Raw genomic sequence first — 10,195 nt, 5'->3', positions numbered from 1 at the left:
GGGTGGGGGGTGCGTGGGGAGGGCTCCGGTCTGCCTCTCCACGGGCGCTCCTTGCACCTCCCGCTTCCACCTCCCGCCGGCGGCCCCCCCGGGTCTAGACCGACACCCAACCGGCACAGCCACCCGGGGTGAGGCACGGAGGGACCGGGCGCGGCCAAGTGCCCGCCGAGGCCCCGTCCCTCTCCCGTGGGCCCTCGGGCGGCTGCCCCCGCACCGGCGGGGGAGGGCGGCGGGGCGGCGCGGGGCCCCCCGGCTGCCAGGCCGGGTCCTTCCGGCGCCGCCGCCAAAGCGCCCGCCCCGGGCCGCGGCCGCGCCCTCCTCCGCCCCACCGGGCCGCCCCCCGCCCGCCCCCGCCCACACCTGGCCGGGGCGGGCCCTGCCCGCCGGCTGCGGGCCGACTCGGCGGGCAGGGGCGGGCGGCAGCGCAGCTCCAGGCCGCGGCGGAGCGAAGCGGGGCTCGGCCGGGAGCAGCGCCGCGCCTCGCCGCGGGGCCGAGCGCGGCAGCCGGCGCCCAGCCCAGCCCAGGTGAGCCCGCGGGCGGCAGGTGGCGGCGCGGCGGCGGCGGCGGCGGGGCGGGCGGGCGGGCGGCGGGGCGGGCGCGGCGCGCGGCCCCGGCGGGGGCGGGCTGGCGGCGGCGCGCGCGGAGCGCGGTCCCGCGCGGCGGCTGAGGCTGAGGGAGCGGAGCGGAGCCGCCGGGCGGCCGGTGGGGAGCGGAGCGGGTTCTCGCACGGCGCCCGGAGGCAGCATGCGGGCGGCGGAGCCCCGGAGCCCCGGTAAGTGGCTCGGCTGCGGCGCCTTCCCCCCCTCCCCCCACCCCCGCCTCAGCCCCGCGCCCGGCTCCCGGCGCGGCGGGGTCGTCTCCCGGGGAGCCGCCAAACTCCGCCGCCTGTTGAGCCCCGCGGATCGGCGTCCCCCGAGCGCCGGCCCCGCCGCCGCCCCGGGTGTGCCCCGCGGCGGCCGCCGCGCGGTACCGGGGCCGCCGCGCGGTGCCTGGCGACTGGTGGCTGCGCCCCGCGGGGCCTCCGCGGGTCGCCGGGGAGCAGCCAGGCACCTGCCGGCGCCGCGCCGCGGTGCCGGGGGCGCGGCGGGGGGCGCTGGGGCTCGCCGCCGCGGCGTGACCTTCCCGGCGGGCTGCGGCGCTCGGGGCAGCCCCGGCAGGCGGGTCCGCCCGCGGGGCGGGGGGTGGGGGGGCCGGGGCCGCGTCCCGCGGGGCGCAGCGCCGAGCGCCGCGGGGCGCCACGGGCGCGGTGCCTCCGCCGTGCGGAGAGCTGCGGGGCGATCGGGAACGGCCCGGAGCGTTTCCCCGCAGCGGGCACCGGCCGTTCCGCGGCGGGAGGCGGGAGGGCGCTGCAGCGGGGCGCGAGCCGGGCGGCGGGGGGCGGCAGATCGCGCCTTTCCCCCCCCCGCCTCGGTGGGGCGAGCCGCCGCCTGGGAGAGCGCGGGGCTGCCGGGCGGCGGCGTCTTGGGTGGCGAGAACAAAGGGCCCCCGGCGGGAGCGGGCAGGGAGCTCCGCCGCTGCGCCCGGGGTGCCGTCTCCCAAAAGCGGGGGAGTGGGGGGCGGAGTTCCCCCCTTCCTTCCCCGCCCGCCCTCCCGGGGGAGCGCGGCTGCAGCCTCCCCGGGACCAGCCCCTGCCCCCGGCCGCCCCCGCAACCTGTTGGGCCGCCCGCCTGGTCGGGAGCCCCGGGGGTGCCCGGGGAGGGGGGACGCGGGCAGTTCTCCCCCGCGGGACACCCGGGGGTGCCGGGCTCGCGTGGAGGGGCGGTGGGGTGGGCGCAGGCAGCCCGCGGCGAGCGGGAGTTGAGGCTGAAGGCGAACGCTGCGAACGGGTGTGTTTGCCTTCCCGGTGTCTTCGACGCCCAGAAAGTGTTTTAAGACCCAACTTGAAGCAGTTCAAATATCTGGCGTAAATTAAAATTAATGAAATAAAGTACTTCCACGCTCTAAACAAAGAGCTGTTCCCGCAGACCTCTTGTGTGGAAAAGATGTGCTCTGTTTCCAGGAGACTGACTGGGGCAGCTGTTTTAAAGCGTTTTGGAGTTTTGTATCTATTTCCGATGTAACCAAATGAAGCTGTATTGTCAGTATCAAATAAAATGTTCTCTTGTCAAGAGTAGAATTGAGCTATAAAAAGTGATTTAGTCTGAAGATAACTGGATGATCAGAGCCCCAAATGTAAGTTACATCGAATATTTGCTGGTTTAGAGATCTCTGAAGGTGGCTGAGTTGAGCAGGGACGGCGAACAAATAGTTTCCTTATGCTGCTTGTGTAACCACCTTTGTTCATTTTTCAATGTAAGTGTTAGAGAAATGACAAACTTAATTTGAGATTACTAAGGTTCTGTGCTGCAAATGACTTGCCTCCATGTCTGGTTACTGGGTGATTGTTCCAAGCCTGTCAGTGTGGCTTTGAAAGCAGCTTTTTAAATAAAGTCCATTGCACTCCTTACGATAATGCGGGAAATGTGTCGCTCAAGAGAATGGTTTTATGGAGGGAGCAAGTGTACTTTAATCCTGATTTTATTATTTCTGCCGTGGTGGTTCTCTGTTGGGGCTGAGGACGTAGGAGTAATAGATATCTGTACATTGAAGCACACGATCAGCAGTCTGAACTTTGAAAGCAAGAAGTAAAATCTGCGTGGCAAAACGGCCGGTTTGTGATCTGAATGTGTGGTGGGTGACAGTGTTGGATTATTTAAGTTCTCAGTTTCTGCCTTTAACCAACCATCTTAACGTGCAAGTTTCTTAGCCTACGTCACTGGCATGCGTCGTGGTAGTTGAAATAGGATGCAGCATGACCGTACATGTGAAGGGGTTAAAACAGTTTATGGCCAGAGAGTTGCTGCACCACTTCAGCTCAAGAGATTTTTATAATTCAGCTTAGTTACAAATATTGCCATCTGCCCTTTTCTTTGCATGTGCTTGTCCATAAATATGTCTTGGATACATACTGGTTGGGGCTGTTAGCAAAACAGTAGAAGCCACAGACAACATTTTATTCTCATGCGTGTTGCCAGTGAAAATGTCAGTTTCTGGAAAATCAAAGTAGAAACTGTCCTACATTGTGTCTGCATTTGGTTGTGGGTTGAGAGGTATGCAGGTATTTTATTTATTTATTTATTTTTTTAAAACTAAGTCCTGCTTTTGGGAACATAAGATAACTGTCATTGGCAAAAGCAGAGAAGACGGTCAAAGCTTGTGATTATAAGGAGAGAGATCTGAGCTTGTGGGTAACAGAGAAGAAATGTTTTCCTCTTTGTGTCCACATAATGCAGGGCTGTGGGAAGATATGCTTAATGAGGATGATTATTGCTGTGGCTTTCCATAAATCCACTTGTAATGGAGGCTTTGTACAGTTACTTCTGAATCTGTACATTTAAAAACTGCAAATAGCGATAATGGAGTTGGCTAATAGCAGACTGTCAAGTAAGTGCAATCCTTGTGATAATGTTCAGCCATAGATCTCCATTTAAGTATTACTTTTAAGCAGAGAATGTTTCTTGTAGGTCATAGTATATGCAATTAGGAGGAAAAAAACCACAGTTGTTGCTGCCTGTTCTTGAATCTTAACCAGCTAACTTTAATTGTGCAAAGGGTACTTTTTCTCTCCAGCTTTTTATCAGATAGCAGGAGATCTACAGTTCAGTAGATCCATTTGATGTGAATTTAGATAGTAGAAATAAATAATAATAATAACCAGCTTTAAAAAACTAACTGAAGAGGTCTACCTGAACAGTGAATGTGTGGCTGTGTGCAAATTGAATCTGGGACTTGTGCCTTTTGAAGAATTGCAGACTTCACTATAAAGCATTGGAGCTGAATGCCACCAGGCGAGAGTCTGATCTTGTTAGTAGTATTAACCAGGACAGACCTTTCTGTTTCAGTGTTTTTTTCAGTGCCTCTTAGAAGCCAGGGTTGAGAGTTAAATTACTCATGTCTGTTTTGCAACTTAAAAATAAAAGGTGAAGGTAAGACAGTCGGGAAAATTTTTAATGTGTTATCTCACCCCAGTACAGAAGGATGTAAAATCACCTATTACTTTCACGTAAAGCACTTGTAATAGCTACTGGATGTTTTATATAGTGTTTTGAATGAATGCAGTTTTAACTTATGTAGCTAAGAAACAGCTTTTGAAGAAATCTGACATGTGAGTTGCTTATGTTTATGTTTGGAAGGATTCATTGAGAAGGATTTGTGATGCTCACCATCGTTGTTTGCTCTCCTTTAAAAGTAATGCCTTGACTTTCATCTTTCATACAGTTTGCGAGGGCTCCTTACATGGATATACTTTTGCTTAAAATCTCACCATAAAAGTAAGCTTTGTTTCTACAGATCTTAGTGCACTGTTCAAATCCAAAATGTATGCTTCCTTTCCAGTAAAAACTTATAATTACATGGGGTGGTAGCTAACTGGAAAGTATTGCAAAACATATGTAAGAATACTGTCGTACAAACTCTAAAACTGACGAATGACTCACTGCGCCAGTGCTATATCAAATTCTATCTATACACAAGGTTTAAATGACAAGTTTACTTTAGGCAGGGAATATGCAATTTTCTTGTACTCTTTCTTCATCTAATGTCAAGTGAGCTTAATGAAATGGTACATGTGGGCATACAGGAGGCACCAGTTGTAGAGCTTTAATGAGCAAAGGGAACAAGCACTGCTTGGCTCTATTTGTAAAGATGATAGAGACGTAACTACTCTGTATATTAAAAACCAACTTCATGGTACTGAAGCATGTCTTGAGACATTTGTTTCTTTTAATGTACCTCATCATGACTTGTTTATGTGCATTTACTAACATTTGTTCTATTTTTGTTTTCTATAGGAGAGGGTACTTGTGTTTTTAGCAGTATACATATTCATCTTCACATATTTGTATTAATTGAGTTTCTAACTGGCATTTCAGAATTTTGGCAATATTTTTGTAAATATAAAATTCAGGTCACTACCAAAATGAAAACAGGATGATGTTCAGCATGGGAAAGGGGCCCATGACTGTAGGTTAAAGAGGAAAAAACTGCTTTCCACTGCAACAAAACAGGTTTTAATCATGCCTTTAACATTGTGATTTATTATGAGAAGCTTCATAGAGCTTTGGAGAGGCCCTTCCAAAACCCAGGACATGTAAATAGGCAGTAATGTCCAGTAGCTGGGAAGCCTGTGCGAGCTGGGAAGAGGACAGGGAAGAGGAGGATAGGGAAGACAGTGGAGTGGAGGTATTGGGGTGTTGTGCTGTTATGTTGTGTGTTGTGCCTGTATGTCTGTGGATGCCAGGTTGCCTGACAAAACACCTGTGGGGAAGCCTAGCCTGCAAAGCTGAGGAACTCAGTATCCACTCAGCCCTAGGTGGAAGACTTCAAACTCTTCACAACCCCTTTTAATTTCTAATTTAGCCATAATCTATTCTGCCACAGAGCCTATCCCTTCAGCTCTCTGTAAATAGTCATCTTCTGGGCTGTGTGAAAGACGTAGTGCATGTCCTTAGACTTCACTTTACGTTGTTCATAAGAGCTGTAGTGACCAGCACCTGTAAGTGTTTTTTCTATCTATAGGAAGGTCAGAGTCTCCTCAGGCTGTGAAAGGAGGCTAAGGCAGGCAAGTTGGAGCACTTGCTGTTTAATGTCAGTGTGCACACACTGCATATACCTGTGCCTTGCTGGGGGGGGGGGGGGGCGGGGGGGGGAGGATGAAACAGGTCTTGTTCCTTCAAGGACTCTGTTATAGAAGAACTTTTATAAAGATCAAAAATACAGAGGTAAGTTCCATAGGATGGAAGCAATGTATGTAAAAAGCCTGATTGAGCGCAAAATTGATGAAAGCAGTTCCTAATACCTGGGCTCGGTACTTGAAAGAAGTAGGTAGCTCTGTTTGGATGATTTCATTAGGTGCAGTCCACTGTGTAGCTGAAATACAGCAATACCATTAATCCGAGAAGGGATAGGGTGGTCCCACTCTTTATTCTTGTCCTTCAGCAGGCATAGAAGCTTCCAGTTTACAACCTGCCCGAAAGACATTTATTTCTTGGCACAAAATTTCAGCTGCAGCTGGCAAGTGGGTAAGTACTTTCTTCCAGCCTTACTGAGAATGAGAGGAATTATTTAGGTTGGCACAAGAAGTTTATAGTTCGGAGTTGTCAGATGAAATTGAACAGAGAAAAAATGTGAAGGCTGGGCATGTGGCATCACTCTTTCAAAGGCCGTGCTGGAAATCCCGTCATCACTTGAAACCAAACAAAGCAAGCATGTGCTTGACCATGGTGAGGAATTATCTATTGGCTTCATAGGCCTCGCTTCCTTTTTTTTTTTTTCCCCTGCAAGTGTAGTGTTTGACACTGAATTGCATGTGTGTATACAAAGGATAACATCTGTTCTATTTTATGAGATCCATATAGCGCAGTTGCTTTTTTATGCCTTCAGTGTATGGATTCTTTTCTCATGTGTCATCCTTGCTGCTGAAGGCAGCCGGACACTTGAGTTTTGTAATATCTCTTCTCTCTTCAGGAGCAGGAAGTTATCCATGGGATGATACTTGATTCTTCAGTTAATTTCCTCACAAAATGAGATCTCGGAGTGTTTTGGAAAAGCCATTAATTTTCTAGAGGGTTTTGTGAGTAGGAATGGAAGGGGAACGATTGTGTGGCTCTTTTTCTGAAGGAGTTTTGCTAATTGTTACATCAACAGGTTAGATTTTCTGCACCAACGTAGATGTATTTTGATACAATCATTAATTGGGAAGGTAAATTAGATCTGAGAAGTATAAAGAAGGCTATTCTAGTGTTTGGATTTTAGGGTATATATTTGAAAATATATATATATTTATTTTACCTGACAGATACTGTTACTCTGATCTTTTATCTTGAAGGAGAACCATAGAAGTGTTAAAGAGGATCCTTTTGGACACAATGTTAAGAATGTGTTGAGGTATTGTGTACTTGGAAGACATGAGCTGGGGGGGAAAGGAGGAAAAGTGACCTCTTGTTTTTGGATGGGTTGTTGCCTTTTTATAAGGCACTGTTTTCTTCAAATACAAAGGAGTTATGTTTGTTTATATCTTAAGTAACATTTGTTTCATCAAATTTGATCAAAGGTTTAGTTGCTGCAGAATCAATAATTCTTTTAAGGAAAAAACCTGTAATTTATGAATGTACTGTCCCTTGTATTTTAACTACTTGTAATACAGAATTAGCAAGGTTACACAAATTGACTAGAAGATGCACACAAAATCCAATAATACATTTTCCATGTCAAAGTTCAGTGAAATATGAAACATAATTACCATAAACAATGAAAATTAGCCTCTTAAACCTATGAAGTAGAAGGTGTGGAAATAACTTTGTAATATATTCTCATTGGTTTTGTTGAGACTGTTCTTGGGCATCACCAAAATTCCTTTACAGTCTTATGTATTCTAATCTCTGTGTTATTACGTGGTAAAAAGGCCATACTTGTAAACTTGTATTTAACCTGAGGAGAAAGTGTGCATTTTTGAACATCCATTTTAGATATTGACTGTCTTGTCACAAGGAAACAATTATTTCAGCAGACTGTAGAGTTACTGCTTTAATTCTGCCTCTTGACGCAAAGGTAGAGTTACAAACTTTTGGAGGAAAGTTTGTCACCTTCAGTATACTTGTGAGATGGAAATCTGTTGCTAACGGAGTTGCTGCTCTTGTTGGGTTGAGTTTTCTCTGGATTCTGCTACATCTGTGGAGCCTGTAAAACTATATTTTATGCTTCAGGTGTAGTGTTAAGGTAGAGCACCTGACTGAGGTCTTTTGGCTCAAAAAAAGTCATTTTAGAATAGCTCTTCCATTAACCTAATTTCCTGAGGTCTGTCCCATTGCAAGGGTTTCGTTTTGGCACAGGTCAGTAGGTGCTGGATCCTCCTTCATGCAGACAGATCAAGACAGGTAGAGCTTGTGGAAGCCTGGAGCATGGCCATGATTTTAGCTACTTTTTTGAGTTGATGGAAAGCGTATCTTTCAGTTATTCGTAGCTGGATTTTGGATGAGACTGAAGTGAGCGTGGGCTCTCACTGCCCCCACATTTGAGTGGGCAGGTACTGTCCTTTGCACAGAGATGCCTACCTCCTCACAGTGAGTATCGCACTTTGTTTTTCTTTCTTTGCTGCTGACTTACCTGGCTGTTTGGGTCTGCAGCCGAGGCCGTGATGGCAAGGGGCACCTCTCACCTGTGCGCAGACGTATAACACATGTGCCTCTGTGCTAAAACTCTAGCAGCTCTTTAGGATCAAGCTGTTACTTCTGATAATTGTGCTTAGCTCCTACTATGTTTCTTACCTGAAGCTTTTTCTTTGTAAACAACATAATAATAAAGTGTTCTGCTATGCTACCTCTGTGCCAGTCTCTTGCTTATGCCTGTGGAAGAAATAAGGAGCACAGTGAATTATAAGAAGGTAGAGTTCTGCAGGGTTACAAGACATCAGGCTGTCATGTTCTTCTAGTGATCCCCCACCCCGATGTCAGAAAACTGGGCATCCTTTAAGAACAGTATTTTACTAAAGACTGATCAAAGGCTTTTTTCAGTGGCCAAAACCATCTAGATAGAAGGGCAAACGTTTGTCTTAAAATGACTTGCACAGAATTACTGGGATCAGCAACTTGACTGCAGTGACAAGAAACATCTTTAATACACTAGAAATTGTGAATTGTATTTTGTTTGCTTAGATCATTAGGTGTTCAGGGCAGGCACCCTGAATTGTACAGTGTTAAAGAATACACTGCATAGCAGTTATGTTGCTGGAAAGCATTTGTAAATGTAGGCTTGAATTAGAGATGTTATTTTTTTTTCCTTACTAAACTTTGAAGAGTTGTGCTTTGAAGACTAGTGAATTTTTGATGTTCTTAAATATTGTCTACAAGGAGCAGGTGAGGGATATCTTTTTTTTTTCTTTCTGTATGTTGATTTTTGGTGTTATGAGAAATGCAGATGTTCTGGTTTTGGCGTTTAGGTGATAGAATGGGCTGACACAACTGTGTAGGTTATAAATGGAGGATGAGCTCTCAGATACTGGCTTTCTTCATATCTGAAGTGAGTTAACAGCCTCTTGGATTCTTGTTGCACAGTGTAATTAAAATAAACACTATAATGCTAATCATTTATGTATTTTTGCCTGTGGGTGAAGTTTTAAATTAGAAGTAGCTATACTTCAGTGGAAGTGGAGATTTTTTTTTTTTTATTATTATAATGTTGCCTGTTTCCAGTCTGGTAATATTTCTGTGAGAGTGCATAAAAAATATTGCTAGGCAGATTTGTTTTTGTTTTTTATTACCTAATTGTATATTCTAGTAACGATGTAATTATTGCTTTTAACAAAACTGCCTGACTTGAGTGTTTAATTCCATCAGACTCAAGCAGTCACTGATGAGGTGATAAATGATAGGTTATATGTAGAAGTGGATTTGCAATTATTTGCTGCTTTGGGGGAAAAAAAAAGAAAGGTGCTTTGTTTCTGTCCAATGACTAATGTGGAAAATCAAAGCAGCGCACCAGATGTTTTTTCTAATGACTGTGGTTCAAGGTCTCTTTCGTATGGAGGAGGGTTTCGACTGAGTTCGTCTCTTGGCTTTGAAGTTTCTCTCACTTGTTAATGCAGCACTCCTCTAAATCTTTTGCTCCGGACTTCTCTCTGGATGGGTTTTATGGAAGAGCTCTTTCCCAACCCTGTGTGCGCCTTGCAGCTCCCTGTTCGTGAGGAGGTGGAGGGGCGACAGCACTTTTACAGTGTGGGCTGAGCACTTCCATTCACTTGTGTTTATTTCATAGAATTAAAACAAGAATAAGTGTTTCGCTGTATTTGTTGATGTCTGATTAGGAATTAGTGGAAGAAACTGAATCGCCTGTGTGATTAATTGTAGGTTTTGTTTCTAATGTATGAAAGGACTCATTGTCTGAGGCTTTTCCTCCATCTCACTCTGCCTAATCCGTCTGAAATCACACTAACGACGGCAGCGCTTGAGGCTCCTTGTCTTGTTTTCCTGTGTACTTAATCATACAGCTGGAAAAATTTCCTCTTCCGAAGGATGGTTGCTTCTTGTGACAAATCTGCTGTCACATCGTAGGGGTCTTGCTAATAAGGTGGGCATTAGTTCAGGGAGGGGTCTATGGGGAAAGAGGGTGATTAATCTGAAATCTGCAAACTGATCTAATTTATGCTACATTTGGATTTTG

At 47.2% G+C, this 10,195-nt stretch overlaps 1 protein-coding gene across 14 annotated transcripts in view; it reads left to right on the top strand.

Annotated features, from left to right (window-relative positions):
* The first annotated feature begins 409 nt into the window (after positions 1-409).
* PTPRF (protein tyrosine phosphatase receptor type F) overlaps positions 410-10,195 on the top strand; it is a 391,114-nt gene continuing 381,328 nt past the window's right edge. For 13 of the 14 annotated variants that reach the window (XM_074876260.1, XM_074876256.1, XM_074876259.1 and 10 more), the window contains exon 1: positions 670-773. The gene's annotated coding sequence lies outside the window, so the exon portion shown is untranslated. Of the gene's footprint in view, positions 526-669; positions 774-10,195 lie in introns of those variants that run through there. The other variant, XM_074876247.1, reaches the window with a different exon arrangement.

The sequence above is a fragment of the Strix uralensis genome, chromosome 8 (assembly GCF_047716275.1).
Source record: "Strix uralensis isolate ZFMK-TIS-50842 chromosome 8, bStrUra1, whole genome shotgun sequence".
NCBI classification, from domain to species: domain Eukaryota; kingdom Metazoa; phylum Chordata; class Aves; order Strigiformes; family Strigidae; genus Strix; species Strix uralensis.
This window is presented reverse-complemented; position numbering and strand designations above follow the sequence as displayed.